This window comes from Hyla sarda, chromosome 8 (assembly GCF_029499605.1).
Source record: "Hyla sarda isolate aHylSar1 chromosome 8, aHylSar1.hap1, whole genome shotgun sequence".
In the NCBI taxonomy this organism is placed as follows: domain Eukaryota; kingdom Metazoa; phylum Chordata; class Amphibia; order Anura; family Hylidae; genus Hyla; species Hyla sarda.
Window position 1 is genome coordinate 79408601 of NC_079196.1, and position 26767 is coordinate 79435367.

General features: G+C 42.1%; 1 protein-coding gene and 1 long non-coding RNA gene across 6 annotated transcripts in view; one reads left to right on the plus strand and one right to left on the minus strand.

Moving 5' to 3' along the window:
* AGAP1 (ArfGAP with GTPase domain, ankyrin repeat and PH domain 1) overlaps positions 1-26767 on the plus strand; it is a 476005-nt gene that overhangs the window by 116479 nt on the left and 332759 nt on the right. The gene's annotated exons all lie outside the window — the stretch shown is intronic.
* LOC130285133 (uncharacterized) lies at positions 873-7683 on the minus strand. Its single transcript, XR_008847260.1, has 3 exons — positions 7605-7683; positions 5130-5255; positions 873-1727 (listed from the first exon to the last, which is right to left on the minus strand). It is a non-coding gene; the product is annotated as an uncharacterized LOC130285133 (long non-coding RNA).

Genomic DNA, 26767 nt, shown 5'->3' on the forward strand with positions numbered 1-26767 from the left:
ACCCCTTTAATCCAGTGTTTTCGAACTAGCGTGCCTCCAGCCTTTGCAAAACTCCCAGCATACCCGGACAGCCTAAGTCAGACAATTTCTTGAAGCTCATCAATCTCCTCCCAATGCTTCTGCGGCTAATATTAAGAATTCCAGGCTGATAAAGAGATAAAGGGAAACTGCTGGTAGATGTACATTGAACGTTTCTTCCTCTGTCTGTGTTATTATTGCTCTTCATGTGTAATCCTTTCATTTTCACCTGCTGTAGGCGGAGCCATACACTTTCCAGTACATTACAACATATTCACGTAGTGTAACACTAGCTGCCTATGTATACAAAAGGTTATATTCACTGAGTAACACTGAGATGAGAAGGATTCATTTGTGAAGAAGCAAGTACTGTTTTGTTTTGCTGCTCCAAACTCCTTGGTGCAATTATTATCAATATGCAGGTAAACCTTACTGGGTACTGTGTTCATGGCTGCCAGAGGAGGAAGGAGACTGACTCGGGATCTTGCTGTGTACTATATTTCTGACTGCCAGAAAGAGAAGGGGTCTGACTGGGAACTTGGTCCTGCATTTACATATTTACAGTTGGATTGAACGGGGTTGTAAGGGGGTTTGAGAGATGTAAGCGGAACATAGAGAAATTGGTCATATCACTTTGCCTCTCAGCATGCCAACAACAGCACAGCAGTGGTGTAAAAGGTTAAAGGGGTACTCTTCTGGCCAGCGTTGGGAACATTTAGTTCAAAACGCTGTTTGTGCGCGCACTGCGAGACATCAGGCCATGCCCCCCCAATGCAAGTCTGTGGGAGGGGGTGTGGCCGACCCCTGCAGCACGCACACAGTGTACGGAACTTAACATTCCGAACGCTGGCCAGGGGAGTACCCCTTTAAACATTTTAAGTGTCCCTGTTGTTTTAATAAATCTGCAGACTTTTGTCATAGAGACACGTCAAATCAAAAGTTTTAATTGGTCTGAGTCTGCGTGTTTAGACCACCAACAATTGCCAGAACAAGCCGGGATTAGCGAGCAACTGTGTCTTTGCTCCCCGACTTACTAAAACCCTCTTCCTGTTGCCACTGTATGGAGATTGCGCAAACCTAGGAGTGGCAGGCTTAGTTGCGCACTTCTCCCAGCTCATATTAGTGATCAGACCCTGACCATATAAAACTTTTGATATGTATGTGTGACAAGTCCATAGTTTTGTTAAATGTCAGGGACACTTTACAAAAAGTATACTTTTCAGGTGTAAACGGTGCCTGGTAGTTTAAAGAGTACAAGTCATATCCCACAAAAATAAGTTTTATGTTACTCACTACCTAATCCTGGTCATGTACATATAATGTTTATGTGTCTAGCACCTATATTTCTCACAAATATCCTCTTTCTGTTGCTCACTTGGTTTTTCATCCTGTGCTTTGGAGGGGGCAAGTCCTCACTCTGCATCACTCTTCTACCTCCTGTAGTTTGCTGTTATGTACTGGGTCTCTTCATCCAATTTCTACAGGCTGCTCTGTAACCCCGTCCTCTCGTTTTTAATGCCTCAGTCTGACAGGACAGGAGTGAGCACAGAGGGAGTTCTAGTCCCACCCTCACTTACTGGACTTTGTCCTAGCTTGTGCTTCAGCTGGGACAAAGATGATGCTGCAGCCGGACAGGATTATGTTCTAAATTGGTATGGGGACCCCTAGTTTCTTCTTTATTTTTTATTTTTTTATATAATCCACAATTTCTATAAAAACAAAATAACAATTTCTTATGAAGTATATTAAAAAAATTAACGTTTTGCCAAGATTTACAACACGAGTTTTCTTCTGACAGTGCCCATCATAGCAGTTAATAGCCTTTGGGGACATGAAAACAAAAGTTTACTCATTGACTTCTATAGAAAATAAATGAAAATAAAAATACATTTCTTGTTTCCATTTTTTTAGGGGACTTATGCCACAATGTTGTTTCTTCAGCCGTGAATGGTCTCTTATTTACACTGGCCGATCACATTCATTATTGGCTGCTTTTGGATGGAAACTTGCTCTGTGTGAATGGGCTTTCATTGGTGGTGTAAAGCGAGCTCATGCCCAGAATTTTTATTGGCGGACCGTCTGAAAACATATACTGTACATGGGTCAGTACAGGTCTTGGGTAGTCACATCTGTATAGAGTCAGGCTGGCGAATTTTGCATGGGAGACCTGAGGTGCAGATCTGCCTGTCATGCCCTGTAGTCACATCTGTATAGAGTCAGGCTGGCGGATTTTGCATGGGAGACCTGAGGTGCAGATCTGCCTGTCATGCCCTGTAGTCACATCTGTATAGAGTCAGGCTGGTGGATTTTGCATGGGAGACCTGAGGTGCAGATCTGCCTGTCATGCCCTGTAGTCACATCTGTATAGAGTCAGGCTGGCGGATTTTGCATGGGAGACCTGAGGTGCAGAGCTGCCAGTCATGCCCTGTAGTCACATCTGTATAGAGTCAGGCTGGTGGATTTTGCATGGGAGACCTGAGGTGCAGATCTGCCTGTCATGCCCTGTAGTCACATCTGTATAGAGTCAGGCTGGTGGATTTTGCATGGGAGACCTGAGGTGCAGATCTGCCTGTCATGCCCTGTAGTCACATCTGTATAGAGTCAGGCTGGCGGATTTTGCAGGGGAGACCTGAGGTGCAGATCTGCCTGTCATGCCCTGTAGTCACATCTGTATAGAGTCAGGCTGGCGGATTTTGCATGGGAGACCTGAGGTGCAGATCTGCCTGTCATGCCCTGTAGTCACATCTGTATAGAGTCAGGCTGGCAGATTTTGCATGGGAGACCTGAGGTGCAGAGCTGCCAGTCATGCCCTGTAATATAGCTCCTTCTCTATCCTGTGGACCTCCAGCTGTTGCAAAACTACAACTCCCAGCATGCCAGGACAGCCAACGGCTGTCCGGGCATGCTGGTAGTTGTAGTTTTGCAACATCTGGAGGTCCACAGTTTGCAGACCACTGGTGTAATCTGTGAATGGGCACAGCTAATAGTCTCTGGACATTGCTTCTTGGACACATAACTTGGATATGTGTCAGAGTTTCTTGTAACAAGTACATAAATATATATCCCAACAAACAGGAAACAGCGGTGACTACGGCAGGAAGTCTCTCATTGCAGCAGCTGTGGTCCGGCCGCCAGTGTAAGATCTGCTGTGGGAACCCAATTCCTTGTTTTGGCTCTGGCTGGATGCCAGGCCTTGGAACTGCAATACCAAGGAGGAAGATCATGTGGAGGGAGCAGGCATATATCTGCCTATGTATTCAGTGGTTGGTTTATATTCTGAGCCTTAAAAAGTATGACCGATCTTGGTCGTGCACATGTAAACATTATTTAAGGAGTACTCTGGTGGAAAACTATTTATTTTAAAGCAGTTGATGCCAGAAAGTTAAACAGATTTGTAAATGACTTCTATTAAAAAAAAAATCTTAATCCTTCCAGTACTTATCAGCTGCTGTATACTACAGAGAACATTCTTTTCTTTCTGAATTTATTTTCTGTCTGACCACAGTGCACTCTGCTGACACATCTGTTCATGTCAGGTACTGTCCAGAGCAGCAGCAAAATCCCCATAGCAAACCTATCCAGTTCCTGGCACCAGTTGATTTAAAATATATTGTTTTCCACCGGAGTACAATTTTAAGTCACTGTATTTTAGGCTTTTACGGAGAAGTTTCACAGTTTTTGTTTTTTTCTCCTCAGGATCTGAATGGTGTTTCTAAATAAAATGAGAACAATTTACTCTTTTATAGTATTCCTGTGTTTTGTGTTGTGTTGTTTAGTCACCATATGTCGCTGTATTGTTTGTGAACTATATTTAAGTGGAGGTACGAGATGGCGACAAACACTCTGATACCAATGACAAGATGTGTTACTAGCTTGTGGTGAATGTATAAATGAATCAATCACACTTTAGGACCTGTTTCTCAAAGAGCATGGGAGAATATCTCCTGAGTCCTTAAAAAGAGGATTGGTGCATTGATTGGTGCAATGTTATGCAGCAAACTTTTAAACAAGCTTTAACAGCGTGCATACAGGCCATGGCAGTGGAGTGCATTACTTACTGTTTTTTTTAGACAACAGTACTTGCTAATTCCAGGTCTTTCTGAAGCTCTCCACAAGGGGGGGGTGCAGCCTTAGCCAATCATAGCTCATCTCACCTCACACTGAACTGCCCTGTGCTGTGTGTAGCAGAGTGAGGGAGGAAGTTCTCCCCTGTATGGCTTCAGATGATGTCACACCTGCTGGGGAATTCCCCTTCCCAGTCTGTGAATCCGACTGAGCAGAAAATACAGAGCAATATCAAGGTAGAAAACTAAAAAATAATAAATATAAAGGCAGGGGGTGGTTTATCATGATGGGGCAGTGAACTGGGAGGATTATAACATTTAACAAGATCTTGAGAGGTACTCTTTAATGCATTTTGCACAGATAAGCTGTATATTTGTGTGTACAAAAGCATAGTGATTGCTATCACTCCCTGTGCTTGAGTCAATTCCCTTTCTTATCAAGTTGCTGAAGACTTGTTGCTGTGGGATATGATCTATTCATTTATTAGGAATCCTCTTGTTTTCAAATACATTATTTGAATAAAAAAAGGTGCCTCCTGTTGTGGGGAGCGGGGGGGGGGGGGGGGTGATAGGAGGCGGCACATTTCCCATTAGATGTATCGCCATAATTTTCAGGACTAGATAAGTGGAATAGCCAGTAATTACAGGTGAGAATCCACGCAGCCACCGCCATCCAGTAGTGCTGGGAATCCATGCAGACACGTCCGTCCAAGGTGACTCTTCTACAGATATCTTATTGTCTGATCTGTGATCACTGGAGCTGCTCTGATAGCTGAAGAAGAGACAGGAACCCTGAGAGCAGCAGAAATGCTAAATGAGCCAGTGTATTATTTATATGACCATAACATAGCGGCATTACAACTTGGTTATCCATTTCCCCATTGCCAATAGTAAAAAATTGTTTGTGGATGGTAAAAATAGATAATTTATAGAAGTCACCTTTCTTGTTTTACATGGTCCTGTTCAAATTTTGTGAATACTTGTCTATAACTTGTCCTTTCTGTACTGTTTTAACTACTAAAACAAAAACTGTTTCCTAATGTTTACCATTGTATGTCTTTATATTCATAGTCTCAGAGACTCCTTAGGATAGTGCCTTATTGTCCTTACGTTAGTAGTTTAACATTGAAGTCTATGGTGACGTTAGATTCTGTTATTTTTACATCCATTATGCTGAGAAAAAAAAGAAATATATAGAATGTAAATGGTTAAAAAATAAAGTGACATAACTGTGATAAACAGATGTTTTTACAGATAGTAACGGATGTGAACAGTCCGTTCGTTTATATTTATTTTAACTAAAGATCTTTTAATATAACGGACTGTTGACTTCCATTAACATCAGTTTCAGATCCGTTAAGAATCAAGAATCATCTCCTTTATGTGACATTTTATAACAGACTATATCCTAATCCTTGTTGGGGAGGAAAATAAACAAAGGAGGAAGCTTTTGACTTCATATCCCATCCACATATATTTTTGTCATATCCCGACCTCCTATCCCGTCCTCCTATCCCGTCCTCCTATCCCGACTTCCTATCCCGGCCTCCTATCCCGTCCTCCTATCCCGTCCTCCTATCCCGTCCTCCTATCCCGACTTCCTATCCCGGCCTCCTATCCCGTCCTCCTATCCCGTCCTCCTATCCCGTCCTCCTATCCCGTCCTCCTATCACGACCTCCTATCTCGACCTCCTATCTCGACCTCCTATCTCGACCTCCTATCTCGACCTCCTATCTCGACCTCCTATCTCGACCTCCTATCTCGACCTCCTATCTCGACCTCCTATCTCGACCTCCTATCCCGACCTTCTATCCCGACCTCCTATCCCGACCTCCTATCCCGACCTCCTATCCCGACCTCCTATCCCGACCTCCTATCTCGACCTCCTATCTCGACCTCCTATCCCCACCTCCTATCCAGTCATCCTATCCCGTCCTCCTATCCCATCCTCCTATCCCGACCCGTAATATGTGTACCAGTTATTGAAATATCTCCAGCCGTATAGAAGTTATGTGGGAACATACATTTCCCATTGATTTGCATGGGACTTTCAAATGGGGTTAGTTAAGGGTTAAATGAACTATCCTATATTTTAAGTGGACATATAAGTAACATGTGACCAAGTATTATCGAAATATCTCCAGCCGTTTGGAAGTTATGCTGGAACATATATTTCCCATAGATTTGTATGGGACTTTAAACATAAACCCCGCCCCTGGCAAATGGGGGTGAGTAAGGGTTAAATCACCTATCCTATGTTTGTTGTTGACATATAAGTAACATGTGTGCCAAGTTTCATGTTAATATCTTTAGCTGTTTGGACGTGATGTTGGAACATACACACACACATGTTCAGTTTTATATATATATAGATTTGCTGAACGCTCATGTGAACATAGCTTTCTGGTGATAAACATTTTTGAATTCTATTAGCAATGTTATAAATAAATTGACAAGTGTTCACACACTGTTAAACACTTTTCTATCCAGTTAAAGGGGTTATCCAGGAAAAAACTTATTTTTATATATATATATATATCAACTCTCTCCAGAAAGTTAAACAGATTTGTAAATTACTTCTATTAAAAAATCTTAATCCTTTCAGTACTTATGAGCTTCTGAAGTTAAGGTTGTTCTTTTCTATCTAAGTGCTCTCTGATGACATGTGTCTTGGGAACCGCCCAGTTTAGAAGAGGTTTGCTATGGGGATTTGCTTCTAAACTGGGCGTTTCCCGAGACAGGTGTCATCAGAGAGCACTTAGACAGAAAAGAACAACCTTAACTTCAGAAGCTCATAAGTACTGAAAGGATTAAGATTTTTTAATAGAAGTAATTTACAAATCTGTTTAACTTTCTGGAGCCAGTTGATATATAAAAAAAAGTTTTTTACTGGATAACCCTTTTATCTATTGCTGTTTATGGTAGGAAGCGTGTACTTGACCATAGTGCTGGGCGGTATAGCGGTTCATACCGAATGCCGAAATTTTTGTGGTGCGCGATATGAATTTTTCCCATACCGCAATACCGGTTGGGCCCCTCCCCCTCGGAAATAAATTAATTATCAACCCTCAAACTCCACAAGGACTTGAATCGGCGCAGAATGGATGAGGAACAAGAAGATCACTAGGCGATTTATTTGTTCCAAATAAATCGCCTAATGATCTTCTTGTTCCTCATCCATTCTGCGCCGATTCAAGTCCTTGTGGAGTTTGGAGGTATTTGCTACATTTGCTACACCGTTGCGGTGGTGGGACTGGCTGCATTTTGGAATACCTTTTACAGTGTTGTGCCTGACTTTGCACAACCTATTGGGTAAGCGCATCCGAAAATATCGGCTCAGTTATATTACCCTTTTAATGCACTATGGAGCGCTTCTTGTCTTTTTACATGAATTATCAACCCAGCGCTGCGCTGTCCCCACGTCGGGGAACTAATCATATGACCCGCGAGCACTGTTCTACCCCCCCCCCCCCAAATTAATTATCAGCCCAGTGCTGCGCCCCAATCGGGGAACTACTCACATCATCCGCAAGCGCTGCCTTATCCTCCTGTTTGTTGCAGCCGCCGGCGCTGACACTCTATACTGTGTGGTATCCCTATGCCCGGGCTGCAAAAGGTAAACAAAATAAACTTTAATGCTTGTTCCTACGTCGGCCTTACGCTCTTCCTGGGGATGGGAACGTCGGAGAGCTGTCAGCCTATCAACGGCCACAGCGATGTTCCGCCTCGGCCGGTGATAGGTTGAGCCCACTGTCATGTAAGAAGCCGGCCGACAGAACAGCGCTCGCGGGTCATATGATTTGGGGGGGAGAAATACCGTTATATATACCATGGAACCGCCATAAGTTACAAAAATACCGCGATACACCTATTTGGTCATACCGCCCTGCTCTACTTGACCATAGTTTGCTCCTCCTTTACAGCCAGATAAGAATATACAACATTATGGAATTGCCTTAGATCAGTATTTTCCATACAGTGTGGCTCCAGCCGTTGGCTGTCCGGGCATGCTGGGAGTTGTAGTTTAGCAACAGCTGGAGACACACTGTTTGGAAAACATCGCCTTAGATATTGCTTTGAGGCTGTTTTGTGAGGCAGCTGATATTCTCGGCTCCAGGATACAGGTTGTACGATCTGCAAGGCAATGGCGGAACACTCCCAGGAGTGCTGAGCATTACTGCTCTTCTGTTCTCATAACTAATGAATGAGCTTCTCAGAACTAATGAATTTCTGCAATTCCTTCAGAAATGTATATAGCAGAGCACCCAAAAAGTGTACTATTGTTTTTTGTGGTTTTATTATCCAGTCTTAGGGTGCATTCACACCACTTTTTTGCTATACAGTTCCTGTATCAGGTTTTTGATGAAAAACAGATTCCTCCAAACTTGACTAAACTGTATCAAAACGTGTGTACAAATTTCAACCTACATACGGTTAAAAACCGTATACGGTTTGAAAAATGATGTCCGGTTGCATCCGTTTTTTAAGAAAAAAAAAACGTATATGTTTTTAACTTTTCACTCCATTATGAATAAAGTTTCACTTGTTTGATTGAAATTCCAAGAAAAAAAACTGTGCAAAGTCAAAAACCGTATGGAACCGTACGCACATACAGTTCTGTACAGTTCCCATTGACTCCCATGTTAAAAAAAAAAAACGTATACGGTTTAATATGGTTTTTCACCCGGACCGAAAAACATGGTAGACTACGGTTTTGGGTATGGGAAAAAAATTGGACAAAACCGTATAAGACGCAAAACAGTCTAAACCGGATGATGCGTTTGACATACGGTTCACAATGTTAAATCAATGCATACGGTTTTCTATACAGTTCCATTTTTTAACTTGAAACCGTATACGGGAACTGTATAACAAAAACGTGGTGTGCGTGCACCCTAAGTAACCTTTTGGGCATGTTCACATAATGGATTGTCGCCTGGATTTTGGCGCAAAATCCAGGTGAATTCTGCTCTCAAACCACATTCTGTTATTTTCAGTGAGGATTTTTTTTAGCTGGAAATAAGCCGCCCGCCCTGTTGGGACAACTGTAATCTGACTGTCTGGTCATGCTGGGAGTTGTAGTTATGTATGAGCTGGAGGCAGGTTGGTTGGGAAGAAGCGCTGGGCTAGCTGATAGAGGCGCCCTCATCTATTAATGCAGGATGCCCAAATAGAATAAGGCAGTTTTCCCAAACAAGCATCCTCCAGCTGTTGCAAAACCACAACTCCCAGCATGCCAAGAGAGTCATTTGCTGTCTGAGCATGCTGGGAGTTGAAGTTTTGTAACAGCTGGAGACATTGGAAATGGTTGGAAAGCGCCCTCCAGCTGATGCAAAACTACAACTCCCAGCATGCTTGCAACAGCTGGCAGATTCCTGTTTATGAAACACTGGAATGTAGATTAAAGGTCCCATTTTGCTAGATGCATTTCTTCTGTTTGAGATACAGGATTACTAACAAGGTTACGTTTATTAAATGACAACACTTAATATTCATACAGTACAATAAAATGGTAAACACAAGCGTGTGATAAAGTAATTGAGACACAACCAAATAACAGTTGGCAAATTGTGCTGAATTCGCTAAACCATTATCCTGTTTATTGTTCCTCTATTGCCCCCTAGTGGGTATCAGTATATTTGCATTTTTTCCTTAAAGGGTGTTGGAGAACAGATTAGGCTGGGTTCACACCACGTTTTTGCAATACAGTTCCCATTTACGTTTTCAATTTATGGAACCATATTGAAAACCATATGCATTTACTCTTCATTTAAAACCGTACGCCAAAAGATCCGGCTGCATCCGGTTTGCATCCTGTACGGTTTTGTCAGTTTTATTCTCATACCCAAAACTGTAGCCTACCACTGTTTTTGGTCCGGGTGAAAAACCGCATTGAAATGTATATGTTTTTTAAACATGGGAGTCAATGGGAACCGTACAGAACTGTATGTGCGTACGGTTCCATCTGGTTTTGATTAGGGATCGACCGATATGCTTTTTTTTAGGGCCGATACCGATAATCGGTGGAGGTTAGGGTCGATAGCCGATAACTTTTACCGATATTCCGGTATAAGTTATTGGCTATTTATCCCCCTGCGACACTGCTGCAGATCATTGTTTTAAAGCGGGCGCTTTAAATCAATGCACTGCAGTGGCTTTTGCAGTGCCAGAGACCACCGCCGCCACCCGCTTCTCATCCCCCTGCCTGTCCGGGGGTCCTGAGACCTATCATCTCCACCGCTCCCCCCACCGCGCCGCACCGCGCCTAGGGGTGCCTCCAGCTGTTGCAAAACTACTACTCCCAGCATGCCCGGACAGCCGTTGGCTGTCCGGGCATGCTGGGAGTTGTAGTTTTGCAACAGCTGGAGGGCCTACTGTAGGTATAGTATATTATACAGATCCCTGTCCATCCCAGAACCCTGACTCGCCTTCCCAGTTGCTGCAGGGACCGTCCGGGCCATCCATCCTTCCTGTAGTGTCCGGCGGCATTCCGGGTGGAGGGTGTACCAGTCCGGGCTGTCCTTCTTCTCCGGGGGTCCTCTTCTCCACTCCGGGCAGGCTCCGGCCTAGTAACGCTGCATAGACGCCGCTGCGCAGCGATGCACCTGACGTCACAGCGTAGCGGCGTCTATGCAGCGTACTAGGCCGGAGCCATATAGCCATATATACCGTGGGAGAAAAAAAAAAACGGTATCCGGTTCATACCGGTATACCGCCCAGCACTACGGTGGGGGGTGCGGTGCGGTGGGTCGGGGGGCGGTCGCGGTGTGGCGGGTCGGGGAGGGGCGGTCGCGGTGCGGGGGGGCATTATCGGCTTATCGGCAAGGTAATTGCCGATACCGATAATGCCCAAAATCGTGAAAATCGGCCATACCGATAATCTGTCGATCCCTAGTTTTGATCATATGGTTTTTGACTTTGCAAAGGTTTTTTTCTTGGAATTTCAATCACATAAGTGAAACTTTATTAATAATGAAATGAAAAGTTAAAAAAAGTATACTTTTTTTTTCTTAAAAAATGGATGCAACCGGACATAATTTTCCCAACCATATACAGTTTTGAACCGTATATGGATTAAAATTTGTTCACACGTTTTGATACAGTTTAGTCAGGTTTTGAGGAATCCATTTTTTAAATCAAAATCCTGTTACGGGAAGTGTATTGCAAAAACGTGGTGTGAACCCAGCCTTATTTGGCTGTATTCTGTACCCAAGGATACGATCCTGATAGAATGCACGAAAAAGGTGAAAACATCTGTGAAGGACATTTCTTGTACAGTCGAGTGAGAGCCTGGTAGCATATTACAGTGCGATGAATATGTCAGCTTGTTTTAGTTTAAAATCAGACAAGTAAAAAATCTCAGGATAATCTGGAATAATTTTTAAAGGGAACCTATCAACATAATCAAATTATCCAAACAATATGTTATTAAAGGGGTTCTCCACCATAAGGGAATTTTAGTACATACCTGGCAGACAGTAATGGACATGCTTAGGAAGGATCTGCGCTTGTCTTGGGGATAAATGCCTATGTTGTGAGATTACCATAACACTGTGGCTAGCTTTTTGTGAACTGGCTATTTTCTACAAGTCCCATAATTCCTTGTTTGTAAGTGTGAGGTCACTTTCCTCCCTTCCACACATCAGCCACACCACCCATTAAAGCACAAATGAGCTGCATTCCAAGCAAAAGACCAGTGTTTTTAACCAGGGTGCCTCCAACTACTTAAAAAATACAATTAGTTGCTGAATGATCTCCTTCCCACCCTGCGATCGCTCCACCCATTGAAGCAGGACGGTCTCCCTCTGAACACCTAACTAGTGATGCAATGTCTCGGGCTTCACTGCAATTTGGGAAAACCTGAGTCAACAGTCATTTTGTATGCTGTTAAAGGAAAACTGTCATATGTTTTCTCCCGCACTATCCACAGGTACCGGTGGATAGTGCAGGAGACGCTGAACATTTTGAGTCCTACCTTGCCCGGATGCGCTGCGTCGTTCGCCTGTTATAGCAGTTTTTCTGAATATTTAAATTAGCTGCTAACTGGCACGGCTGGGGCTACTGCATTCATCTGGCACTGTGACGTAACCGCCGCCCGGCCCGCAGCACTGCCCGGCTAATGAATAATCATATAATGTCTTACACTCTCCTTCTCATCCCGGCCGATACTGCGCATGTGCAGGATTTACTCCAGCGCTTCTCCGGACTAATGAAGCAGCGCTAAAGACCGCTTTCGGGTATAGTAGGAAATCCCGCACATGCGCAGTATCGGCCGGGATGAGAAGGAGAGTGTAAGACATTATATGATTATTCATTAGCCGGGCGGTGCTGCGGGCCGGGCGGCGGTTACGTCACAGTGCCAGATGAAGGCAGTAACCCTGCTCGTGCCAGTTAGCAGCTAATTTAAATATACAGAAAAACTGCCATAACGGGCGAACGGCGCCGCGCATTCCGGGCAAGGTAGGACTCAAAATGTTCAGCGTCTCCCGCACTATCCACTGGTACCTGTGGATAGCGCGGGAGAAAACATATGACAGTTTTCCTTTAAATATAAACTTTGGGCCAAAAATCCCAGAAGAATTGTGAGAAAACCGTCACACACAGGTACAGACACTATATTATGAACTACACTAACTTTACAGCCCCTGTAGCATTGTCAAATATGAAAAAAATCCTGGAATACCCCTTTAAGATTTTATAGAGCAGAAGGAGCTCAGAAGTTTTTTTTATTTATTTTTTTAAAATAATTTTAGCCTGTATTTTATAGTCAATAGAGTCAATCTGCTCAGCTCCTCCTGCTCTATAACAAGCAGCTGGCAGATAAAACTACATGTCTAACACGACCGCTTCTTTTTAAACTAAAGCATTTTATACTATATGCTCAAATCTGTACATACATATACTGATCAATCAGTTATCCTGTATGCAAATATTTTATTAAAGGGGTATTCCAGGCAAAACCTTTTTTTTATATATATCAACTGGCTCCGGAAAGTTAAACAGATTTGTAAATTACTTCTATTATAAAATCTTAATCCTTTCAGTACTTATGAGCTTCTGAAGTTTAGGTTGTTCTTTTCTGTCTAAGTAATCTCTGATGACACGTGTCTCGGGAACCGCCCAGTTTAGAAGAGGTTTGCTATGGGAATTTGCTTCTAAACTGGGCGTTTCCCGAGACACGTGTCATCAGAGATTACTTAGACAGAAAAGAACAACCTAAACTTCAGAAGCTCATAAGTACTGAAAGGATTAAGATTTTTTAATAGTAGTAATTTACAAATCTGTTTAACTTTCTGGAACCAGTTGATATATAAAAAAAAGTTTTTTCCTGGAATACCCCTTTAACTGGCTCCGGAAAGTTAAACAGATTTGTAAATTACTTCTATTAAAAAATCTTAATCCTTCCAATAGTTATTAGCTTCTGAAGTTTTCTGTCTAACTGCTCAATGATGATGTCACGTCCCGGGAGCTGTGCATGATGGGAGAATATCCCCATAGGAACTGCACAGCTCCCGGGATGTGAGTCATCAGAGAGCAGTTAGACAGAAAACAACAACTCAACTTCAGAAGCTGATAACTATTGGAAGGATTAAGATTTTTTAATAGAAGTAATTTACAAATCTGTTTACAAAACGATTCTACCTACATAAAAATTAAAATTCTAATTACTATAAATGTCGGTATCGTGCAACAGTTTATAGAATGTGTATGTGCAATATCTTTGTACTGTAGGATATTTTGGATTTACAGTAAACATCTCTAGGGAATACTTCCTGCGCATGACAAGTTGTAAATGGTTTTAAATATCAGTAACAATAGTAGTGATGGACTAAACCAGTGGTCTTCTACCTGCGGACCTCCAGATGTTGCAAAACTACAACTCCCAGCATGCCCGGACAGCCAACGGCTGTCCGGGCATGCTGGGAGTTGTAGTTTTGCAACATCTGGAGGTCCGCAGGTTGAAGACCACTGGACTAAACTTATAGCCATGGGGATATTAAGGATATGTTCACACGGCTGAATTTCTGTGCTTCTGCCCAGTTTCCCTTCTGCCAAGCTAGCAGAGGATTTTTTTTGCAGTTTTGCGGACTCCTCACGGAATTTGTGCTGAATTTATACACAGATTCCAGACAGAATTCAGAGTCCTCTTGACATTAAAGGGGTATATATATATATATATCAACTGGCTCCAGAAAGTTAAACAGATTTGTAAATTACTTCTATTAAAAAATCTTAATCCTTTCAATAATTATCAGCTGCTGAAGTTGAGTTGTTGTTTTCTGTCTGGCAACAGTGCTCTCTGCTGACATCTCTGCTTGTCTCGGGAACTGCACAGAGTAGAAGAGGTTTGCTATGGGGATTTGCTTCTAAACTGGGCGGTTCCCGAGACAGGTGTCATCAGAGAGCACTTAGACAGAAAAGAACAATTCAACTTCATCTACTCATAAGTACTGAAAGGATTAAGATTTTTTAATAGAAGTAATTTACAAATCTGTTTAACTTTCTGGAGCCAGTTGATATATATATATATAAAAAAAAAGTTTTTCCTGGATAACCCCTTTAATGGCACTCTGCCACAGAAGTCCGCAGAAGGAATTGACTTTTATTTACATTTTTTTTTTACAGAACCCGGAATGCAGAATTTCCGCATCGGAAAATCTGCCATGTGAATGGGATGGTGGAAATGTAAGCTTCATGTAGCAGAATTTCTGAGCTGAACTTTTCCACGGGATTCACACACTGGCCCTGATTTACTATTGTAAAACTGACCTGTTTTTGGCCGGTTGTGTGCTAAAATGTGGCGCAGTGCGCCACTAATTGTATCTGTGCCAAAGTTTGCGACAAAAATTTTTTAAAACACTCAACCAACTCTCCGTTTTACTTAAAAAAAAAAAAAAACAACCTGAAAGGGAGCGTAGCCATTGGAAAGGGGGCGTACTGACTCTCCTTTTTATTCATTTTCCCCATTTATTATCCACTCTTGACATATTTTGTTTTTCAATAATTGTAATAAAAAATGTGAACGTGTGAACACAGCCTAAGGAAATCCTGTGACTGCTTCCTAAAAGCTAGAGATGAGCGAACTTACAGTAAATTCGATTCGTCACGAACTTCTCTGCTTGGCAGTTGATGACTTATCCTGCGTAAGTTAGTTCAGCTTTCAGGTGCTCCGGTGGGCTGGAAAAGGTGGATACAGTCCTAGGAAAGAGTCTCCTATGACTGTATCCACCTTTTCCAGCCCACGGGAGCACCTGAAAGCTGAACTAACTTATGCAGGAAAAGTCATCAACTGCCGAGCCGAGAAGTCCGTGACGAATCGAATTTACTGTAAGTTCTCTCATCTCTACTAGAAGCAGCTGTGTTTACTGGAAATAGCTTATCTATTGTTGATCGCAGTTTTAAAAAAAAAAATAAAAAATGGTTGTATCCATTCTACAGAATGCAATTGGCTGGAGATATAGTTGAGTTTTTTTTTTAGCCTATTCACACACGGATCCTCAGATATCTGTGTTATTGTGACCATAGCAACCAATCAGATTCAACTTTTATTTTAAAATAAGCTCAGGAAAATTCATAGAGGAGATATAATAGGTTGCTACTGGACACAGCGGCACCAAAACTCGAGCCATGGACTTGGGATCTTAGTGCCAGTTTACTAAATGCTGTAAATATTACTGTATGGTCACAGCAGGTAGCTATGTTATTATGTTATGATGATCTACATTTTAAAGGGGTACTCCGCTGCTCAGCGTTTGGGACAAACTGTTCCGAACACTGGTGCCGGCAGCTTGTGACGTCATAGCCCCGCCCCCTCATTACATCACACCCCGTCCCATAGACTTGCATTGAGGGGGCGGGGCGTGATGTCGTGAGGGGGGCAGGGCTATGACATCACCAGCTGCTGGCTCCAGCGTTCGGAACAGTTTGTTCCAAAAAAACTGAGCAGTGGAGTACCCCTTTAACTGGGGTTTCACACATGTTCCTCCCCCAAAAAATAAATAATTAATTTAAAAAAAGGACTTAAAAACATATTGGGGGAGATTTATCAAAACCTGTCCAGAGGAAAAGATGCCCAGTTGCCCATAGCAACCAATCAGATCGCTTCTTTCATTTTCAACAAGGACTGTGCCAAATGAAAGAAGCGATCTGATTGGTTGCTATGGGCAACTGGGCAGCTTTTCCTCTGGACAGGTTTTGAGAAATCTCCCCCATTGCGTTTGGGTGAAAACCCTGCAGCCAGATGTAAACTGGTAGTCAATAGGATAATCTAAAACACTTAGGTTATGATTTTTTTTCCCCCAACTTTTTTGGGGGTCACTGCTTTTCCAAATACACACCAGGGCAAATTGATCAAAACCCATCCAGAGGAAAAGTTGCTGAGTTGCCCATAGCAACCAATCAGATGGCTGCTTTCATTTTTGAAAAGGCCTCTTAAAAATGATAGAAGCGATCTGATTGGTTGCTATGGGCAACTGGTCAGTTTTTCCTTTGCACAGGTTGTGATGAATCTCTCCCACCATGCTGTGGTGTTTTCTTTCAGCCAGTTTAAACAAATTAAACTTGAATTCTGTATTCAAGGAATCCCGATTAGTAACAAATAAAATGTGACCGATAAAATGCAACTAAAAGCACAAATGTACCTTATCACGTTGGTCTAGATTTATCAATTTGTCTGATACCAAATCTGTTTGGTTTTGCCGACAATAACCAATCACAGCTCTGCTTTCATTTTACCAGAGTTCAATAATATATGAAAGCTGAGCTGTGATTGGTTGTTATGGGCAAAACCAGACCATTTTGGTTTCAGGTAGATTAATAAATCTGGTGCACTACAGTGGTCCCTCAACATTCGATGGTAATTCATTCCAAATTAACCATTGTTTGTTGAAACCATTGTATGTTGAGGGATCCATGCAATGTAAAGTATAGGAAGTTATACTCACCTGTCTCCGCCGCTCCGGACCAGTCACCGCTGCCCTGGATGTCGCCCTCCATCGCTGTCGCCGTGTCCCCGGGGTGTCCACGCCGCTCCGGACTGTCTCTGCTGGCCGGGAACATGGCCGTCATCACGTCGCTGCACACACCGCTCCTATTGAATGAGTGGACGGCATGTGCGGCAATGTGATGACGACGACGAAGAGCGACAGCGATGCAGGGGATCCCGAAGAGGACGGTCCGGAACGTCGGGGAAAGGTGAGTTAACATCACTGGACCACACGGGGCACCTTAAACGGCTATCCGGTGGCAGCTGAAGCAGTCTGCGCTGCAGGATAGCCGTTTATGCAATGGCCCCGACATACAAAAGCATTGTATGTTGATGCTGCCTTCAACATGCGATGGACTCTGAGAGACCATCGCATGTTGAAATGATCGTATGTCAGGGCAATCGTAGGTCGGGGGGTCACTGTATTTTGGGGGGGAAGTATAAAGTACAAAATTAAAGGGGTACTCCGCTGCCCTTGCGTTCAGAACATTTTGCTCCGAACGTGGGTGCTGGGGTTGTGACATCATGGCCCTGCCCCCTCAATGCAAGTCTATGGGAGGGGGCGTGGTGTGACTTGCATTGAGTGGACGTGGTGTGACGTCATGAGGGGACGTGGTTGTGACATCACGACCCCTTCACCTGCACCCTGCGGTCTATAAAAAGGTGTGTGTGAAGGAGGACTAAGGGCCCAGTCACTCGGCGGGAATAAATTTGTTTCGAAATTCCATTGTTCAACAGGATTTTGCTGCTCCGTGCATGCAGCAGAATCTCCATGGCAAAAACATCTGCCGCGTAATTTCAGATTCCGGACTCCATAGAAAGAAATTAACGTTTGCATTCTTGCATAAGAAATCCGCTCGGGAAAGCATTGTCTGAGACAGAACATTCCGAGCAGTTCTGGAGATGACATCGCAGCAAAGCGTTTTTTTTTGTCTACAAGCAGCAGTAATTTACATTTGGAAGTGAATTTCTTTAGCAATTTTGTCAGCGCTCTACTATCCATTGCTTATCTGTTGATCCACTAATTTATATGATTGATACGTCAAGGGTGAACCTGTATAGCTACCGTTTTTTTTAAATTATATATATATTATGATCTGGTTACAGTAGTTAACATGCTAAACATGTCTGATCTCCATATCCACCAGCAGGTGGCAACAGTGAGCTGCCCATAATGTTAATAAGAGCTGCCCATGTAGTATAGAAACAGTGAGATGAGGCAGCCAGTCAGCATCTGGAGCGCGGATGTCTTGTCTCCCTGCCATCTGATTGGCTGCAGCCTCCCGTCAGGCTCATTAAACCCAGTTTGATCCTGAGCAGGATCCGTGTTATTGTGGCCTTGATGTTCTTGCTTTTTTTTTTTTTTGTGTTAGAATTTCCATCAGAATTGCCAGTGTGCAAGAAACAATGCAATCAATTGTGATATATGGTTTTATTAAATATAAATATGTGTGTATCTATCTATCTTAAAAAAAAAATAATATATATATATATATATATATTATTTTTTTTTCAGTAGCACGACTTATTATTTTATATTCCTGACTAGCTGAGTACCCGGCTTTGCCCAGTTTTTCCTTCCTAATCCTTGTTGGGGAGGAAAATAAACAAAGATGGAAGCTTTTGACTTCATATCCAGTCCTCATATATTGCTGTCATATCCCGACCTCCAATCTTGAGCCCCTATCCCGACCTCCTTTCCCGACCTCCTATCTCGACCTCCTATCTTGACCTCCTATCTTGACCTCCTATCTTGACCTCCTATCCCGACCTCATATCTCGTCCTCCTATCCGGTTCTCCTATCCCGGTCCTCCTATCCCGGTCCTCCTGTCCCGATCCTCCTATCCCGACCTCCTGTCCCGACCTCCTATCCCGACCATCTATCGCAACCCATAATATATGTACCAAGTATTGAAATAGCTCCAGCCGTACGGAAATTATATGGGAACATACATTTCCCATTGATTTGCATGGGACTATAAACAAAAACCCCGACCCTCACAAATGGGGGTAGTTAAGGGTTAAATTAACTATCCTATATTTTAAGTGGACATATAAGTAACATGTGACCAAGTATTATCGAAATATCTCCAGCCGTTTGGAAGTTATGCAGTAACATATATTTCCCATTGACTTGTATGGGACTTTAAACATAAACCCCGCCCCTGGCAAATGGGGGTGAGTAAGGGTTAAATCACCTATCCTATGTTTGTTGTTGACATATAAGTAACATGTGTGCCAAGTTTCATGTTAATATCTTTAGCCGTTTGAAAGTTTTTGTGGAACATACATACATACATACATACATACACACACACACACACACATATACATACATACATACACACACATATATACACACATACATACATACACACACACACACACATATATACACACATATATACATACATACATACATACACACATATACATACATACATACATACACACATACATACATACACACATATATACATACATACACACACACATACATACACACATACATGCATACATACACACACACATATATACATACATACATACACACATATATGCATACATACACACACACATATATACATACATACATACACACATATATGCATACATACACACACACATATATACATACATACATACACACATATATGCATACATACACACATACATACATACACACATATATGCATACACACACACACACATATATACATACATACATACACACATATATGCATACATACACACACACATATATACATACACACATATATACATACACACACATACATACATACATACACACACACACGTTGAGTTTTATATATATATATATATATATATAGACTAGTCTGTCACTTGCATGTACATACGGTATTCATACATAGGTATGTTTAGATATATCTATAGAACCTATACTTTTCAAATGGAAAGAGGGTCATATTCCTGTATATAATCACCTATCATTACGTTTCTATTGTTAACTGTTAACTTACATTCAATTTCTATAACATTTTTCTCTAATAGCATTATTAAAACCCATTTCTTGATAATAGTGTAAGAGAGCTGTCATTTGACCTTGCTCAACCTAGGCATGAAACCTGATAATTCTAAGTCTCTGTTCACACTGTTTTTCTGTTCTTTTTTTGGCTAGGTTCTGGGCAGAATTTCTGCGGAGATCGAGCCGGCGGCACTAGGACCGAGCAGACTGCATTGCTGCCCCCATAGACTGCAATGCATTTCTGGGTGGATCTTTTGGGAGATCTGCTCAGAAATGCATTGCCATCTATGGGGACGGCAATGTAGCCCGTGCGGTCCTAGTGCCGTCGATCTCTGGCAGAAATTCTGCCCAGAAATTCTGCAGTGTGAACCTAGCCGAAGGCTTTTTTCTATTGTGAGCAGAGCAGTAAACTAGCCGTACACATTAGATCAGTGTTTCCCAACCGGAGTGCCTCCAGCTGTTGCAAAACTACAACTCCCAGCATGCCCGGACAGCCTTTGGCTGTCCGGGCATGCTGGAAGTTGTAGTTTTGCAACAGCTGGAGGCACCCCGGTTGGGAAAATACTGCTTTGCTTTATGTGTTGGCCTGTCTCCATACAGACAAGCATTCTTAAAGGGTTACTCCGGTGGAAAACTTTTTTTTAGTGATGCCAGAAAGTTCAACAGATTTGTAAATTACTTCTATTAAAAAAAAAAATCTTAATCTTTCCAGTACTTATTAGCATCTGTATACTACAGAGGAAATTCTTTTCTTTTGGATTTATTTTCTGTCACGGCCACAGTGCTCTCTGCCGACACCTCTGTCCATGTCAGGAACTGTCCAGAGCAGGAGAAAATCCTTCTAGCAAACATATGCTGCTCTGTACAGTTCCTAAAATGGACAGAGGTGTCAGCAGAGAGCACTGTGGTCAGACAGAAAATAAATCCCAAAAGAAAAGAATTTCCTCTGTAGTGTACAACCACGATTACGTACTGGAAGGATTAAGAATTTTTAATGGAAGTCATTTACATATCTGTTTATTGCTGGCACCAGTTGATTAAAAAAAAAAAAAAAAAAGTTTTCCACTGGAGTACCCCTTTAAGATCTGTCCATCTGAAGCCTCCTAAGCACCAGGGGTGGAGATTTATCAAAACCTGCTTAGAGGAAGAGTGGCGCAGTTGCCCATAGCAACCAATCAGATAGCTTCTTTCATTTTTCACAGGCCTCTTTAAAAATGAAAGAAGCGATCTGATTGGTTGCTATGGGCAACTGCACCACTCTTCCTCTGCACAGGATTTGATAAATCTCCCCCCAGGTGCCTTCTGTAACTTGCCACAGGAAATGCAGAGGCATACATTTTATGCATGCAGGCTGGGAGTTGTAGTTTGCAACAGCTGAAGGCACACTGGTTGGGAAACACTATGTTTGATTATGGCGATTTTGATGGAGCGATTTCAATATGGTGATTAATATTTATAATTTATAATATAATATTAATAATATGGTGGTCAATATTTTGATGGAGCGATTTCAATATGGTGATTCATATTTATAATTTATAATATAATATTAATAATATGGTGGTCAATATTTTGATGGAGCGATTTCAATATGGTGATTCATATTTATAATTTATAATATAATATTAATAATATGGTGATCAATATTTTTATAGAGCGATTTCAATATGGTGGAAAAAGAAAGATGAAACACTGAAATAAACATGCATGCTCGGCCCACCTGATCGTGCATGTTTATGGGGAAGTCAGAATAGCGGTTGAAAGTCAATGGGATTTTTGATGTGGTTGTCAGGAGAACAGGCTGTTGGGCCTAGGTTATCTGATGCATAGGGCCTGCTTTAGGGGACATACCTTATTATGCAGTGTAGTGTGGCCCCTCAGGCAGCTAGACAATGGACATTATGCAGGAGGGGTCTTATCATAGTGAAGCATCGCTCTTTCCCCCCCTCTTTGTTAGTAGTAATAAGCTTCAATGTGTTTGTGCTCAGGGAGGGGAGTGATGACAGCTGCTACACATTGCAGGATACACTCCTGCTCAGATCTGCAAAATAAACAAAGGATTGTTGGGAATTCTCATTGACATACACCGTGACAGGTCTGTGGGTGGTGTATCACATCAGTGTCTGCTGCTGTATTGTCTTCAGACACAGGCAGTGAAGAGTTAAATATTAAGCTGTCCCCAAGTGATTGGTATAATTGTCACCGTAACTAATGATATTCTAGTGTGTTAATTTGCAAAATGTACATGGCAGCATTTATTATATATTCCACTATATAGGTACATTCACACCTACCATACCTTCTGCGGATTTGCAGCTGTAGATTTAAAGGGGTCCTCCAGTGCTTAGACATCTTATCCCCTATCCAAAGGATAGGGGATAAGATGCCTGATCGTCATGCCTCCGCCCCCGTGTGACGTCACGCTCCGCCCCTCAATGCAAGCCTACGGGAGGGGGCGTGATAGCTGTCACGCCCCCTCCTGTAGGCTTGCATTGAGGGGCGGAGCGTGATATCACACGGGGGCAGAGGCGTAACGTCACACGCCGCCGGCCGTGTGGTCGGCGGTAATCAGACCCGGAGCGAACACGCTCCGGGACTGATTACAAACGGGGTGCCGCGTGCAAGATCCCGGGCGTCCCCAGCGGCGGGACACCCGCGATCAGGCATCTTATTGGATAGGGGATAAGATGTCTAAGCACCGGAGTACCCCTTTAAGGCTGTATTTATTCAGTAAGGCTATGTTCACACAGCAATGCAATGTTCGCATGGAAAATCCCAGTGCAGATATTACCCATGACATAACATACCGGGGCTGGGACCGCTCGGGAATGCACCGTCTCATAGACGGAAATGCATTGTGTGGTTACTCCGCAGAAAGAATAGACAGTATTTCCGCAGCAGAAACATCTGGTTTGGAAATTCCGCTGTGTGCACAGTGCAGCAGAATCCCATTGACATCAATGGGACTCTGCTGCTACCGAATATCCGTGTGGAATTCCACATTGGATTCTGCTGTCTGGACATTGCCTAAGGATAGGGTCACACGTGCCATATTTTGCTGCTGCGTATTTTTCCTACCTATATATAATCTTACGTAAGTGAGTCCACCCCTCAAATTTTTGTAAACATTTTATTCTATTCATGTGACAACACTGAAGAATTGACACGTGAGTGCACAACCTGTATAAGGCAGCATTCACACCACGTTTTTGCAATACAGTTCCCGTATCAGGTTTTTGATGAAAAACGGATTCCTCAAAACCTGACTAAACTGTATCAAAACATGTGTACAAATTTTAACCCATATACGGTTTGAAAAATGTCGGTTGCATTTGTTTTTTGAGAAAAAAACGTATACATTTTTTACTTTTTACTTCATTATGAATAAAGTTTCACTTGTTTGATTGAAATTCCAAGAAAAAAAACTGTGCAGAGTTAAAAGCCGGATGGAACCGTACGCACATACAGTTCTGTATGGTTCCCATAGACCACCATTTGAAAAAAAAAAGTATAAGGTTTCTATGACTTTTTTTCACCTGGACATAAAACCGTAGACTACGGTTTTGTGTAAGGGAAAAAAAACGGATTAAACCGTAAATGATGCAAAACGTACACAACCGGATGCTACGTTTGTCATACGGTTTTCGATGACCTGTCTACACATACGGTTTGCAATACGGTGTTATACGTTTTTGTACACTAAAACCGTATACGGGAACCGTATTCCAAATATATGGTGTGAATGCAGCCTAACAGTGTTTAATGTTGTTTCCCCTCAAAATAACTCAAGTGTATTTTCACCTGTAAGGTATCCTGCGCATGTTTAATGTACAGGGTTTTAAGCTGCAGATTTCAATGTGAACACAGCTTCAAATCTGCAGCTTCAAATCCTGTGTATCAAATATGTGCAGGATACTGTAAATACACCCTGGAGGGGTATTCTTCTTCAGCCCCTGAGCCCATGGTGCCCAGTTATATTACTGTGTAATATGCTTCTATTATCTCTGTCCCATTTTTATGTACGGACCCACACCCGGAAGTGCTGTAATGCAAGTCTTTTAATTTCCCAACATTCCATATGTCCAGAGACATTAGTAGAGGAGATTTGCCCATAGCAGCCAATCAGATCCCTTCTTTCATTTTCCAGAGGCCTTTTGAAAAATGAAAAATTGATTTCATTGGTTGCTATGGGCAACTCAGCAACATTTCTTCTGGACAGGTTTTGATAAATCGCCCCCATTGGCCCTGAAAAGTAGTTTTCTTTGTGAGTTTTGATTCCCGACAGGTATTTACTAAGGTTTCCCTACATTTTGCACTTTTCCCTACATTTTGCTTTTTGTACACATGCTCTGAGCTGTGGGTTTTTCCAGAGCTCAAATCCACCATATTTTCTGTGGAAACCTTAGTAAATATGTGGGGATTTTAGGAAAATATTGGGAACATGACCCTTTTCAGTGGCCACCCCCAGCAGCCAGGCCACTTTTTTTGGATTTCTAAATAAAATGGAGAGTTGGTCTGGATAAAGCTGTATGGAGGAGTCGTGTTGTCATGGCAATGCCAGGTCCCGGTACGGGAGATCGCGGGGTCTGAGCGGTCGGATCCCCCACGATCAGACACTTATATCCTGCGGATAGGGGATAAGTGTCTAAGACTGCAGTACTCCTTTAACCTCTTAAGGACGCAGGCCGTACCTGTACACCCTGCGCCTGGTCCCGGTCTATAACGCGGGTCGATCCTGGTGGCTAATGAAAGCCGGGACCCTGGGCTAATAGCTTGCGGCTCCAATTGTTGTGCCATGCGCTATTAACCCGTTAGACGTGGTGTTCAAAATAGTAACAAAAATACACTCCCATAGCTCAGTTGGGTTGATTGGGACCATCGCGGTGAAATCACAATGTCCCAATCAGCTAGAGCGCAAGCGGAGGGTCCATTACCTGACTCTGGCGCGTCTGATCAGCGATTGATTGCTCCAAGCCTGAAATCTAGAGCAATCAGGCTTGAGCAATCGACCTCTGATAACACTGATCATTGCCATGTTAATGCATGGCAGTGATCTGTGTAGAAGATCAGTGTGTGCAGTGTAATAGCCACTATGGGAGCTATAACATTGCAAAAAGAAGTGTGAAAAAAAAGTTAATAACGATCATTTAACCCCTTCCCTAATAAAAGTAAGAATCACCCTCTTTTTCCCATAAAAAAAAAACAAAAAAAAACGTGTAAATAAAAATAAACATGTGGTATCGCCGGGTGCAGAAATGTCCGAAAATATATTGTTAATTAAACCACACGGTCCATGGCGTATGTGCAAAAAAAGTCCAAAATAGCATATTTTTGGTCACTTTTTATATCGTGAAAAAATTAATAAAAAGCGATCAAAAAGTCAGATCAATGCAAAAATTTAACCGCTAAAAACAGCAGATCACGGCGCAAAAAAAAAGAGCCCTAATATCGCCCCGTATGTGGAAAAATAAAAGTTATAGGGGTCAAAAGATGACAATTTTAAACGTATACATTTTCCTGCATGTAGTTATGATTTTTTTACAGAAGTACGACAAAATGAAACCTATATAAGTAGGGTATCATTCTAACCGCATGGACCTACAGAATAATGATAAGGTGTCATTTTAACCAAAAAATACACTGCGTAGAAATGGAAGCCCCCAAAATTTACAAAATTAAATTTTCTCTTCAATTTTGTCGCACAATTATTTTTTTTTCGGTTTCGCCGTGGATTTGTTTGGTAAAATGTCTAATGTCACTGCAAAGTAGAATTGGTGACGCAAAACATAAGCCATCATATGGAATTTTAGATGCAAAATTGAAAGGGTTATGATTTTTAAAATTTAAGGAGGAAAAAACGAAAGTCCTTAAAGGGGTATTCCAGGCAAAAACTTTTTTTTTATATATCAACTGGCTCCGGAAAGTTAAACAGATTTGTAAATTACTTCTATTAAAAAATCTTAATCCTTCGGAAGTTTTCTGTCTAACTGCTCAATGATGATGTCACGTCCCGGGAGCTGTGCATGATGGGAGAATATCCCCATAGGAGCTGGACAGCTCCCGGGACGTGAGTCATCAGAAAGCAGTTAGACAGAAAACAGCAATTCAACTTCAGAAGCTAATAACTATTGGAAGGATTAAGATTTTTTAATAGAAGTAATTTACAAATCTGTTTAACTTTCCGGAGCCAATTCATATATATATAAAAAAAAGTTTTTGCCTGGAATACCCCTTTAAGGGGTTAAGGGATATACAAATGAAGCAGAGCTCTGTGGGCTACATAATTTGTGCATTGCATTGCAACTCCTTAAAGGTTTATTTTTTATTTTTTAAATCAATCCGTGCCAGAACTTCTATTTAAAAAAATCTTAATCCTTCCAGTACTTATCAGCTGCTGTATGCGCCACAGGAAGTTCTTTTCTTTTTGTATTTCTTTTCTGTCTGACCACAGTGCTCTTTACTGACTCCTCTGTCCATGTCAGGAACAAATCTTTTTAACTTTCTGGCACCAGTTGATTAAAAAAAATAATAATAATGTTTTCCATTTGAGTACCCCTTTAAGTAAAACTTTATAGAATATTTTTGCTCCACGTAATAATGCTACAGAATATTAACACCATAAATGGTTCCAAATGACAAGTCCGAGTATAATTGACAATCTCCGCTCAGTTCTGTGGCATCTGTGCATAAA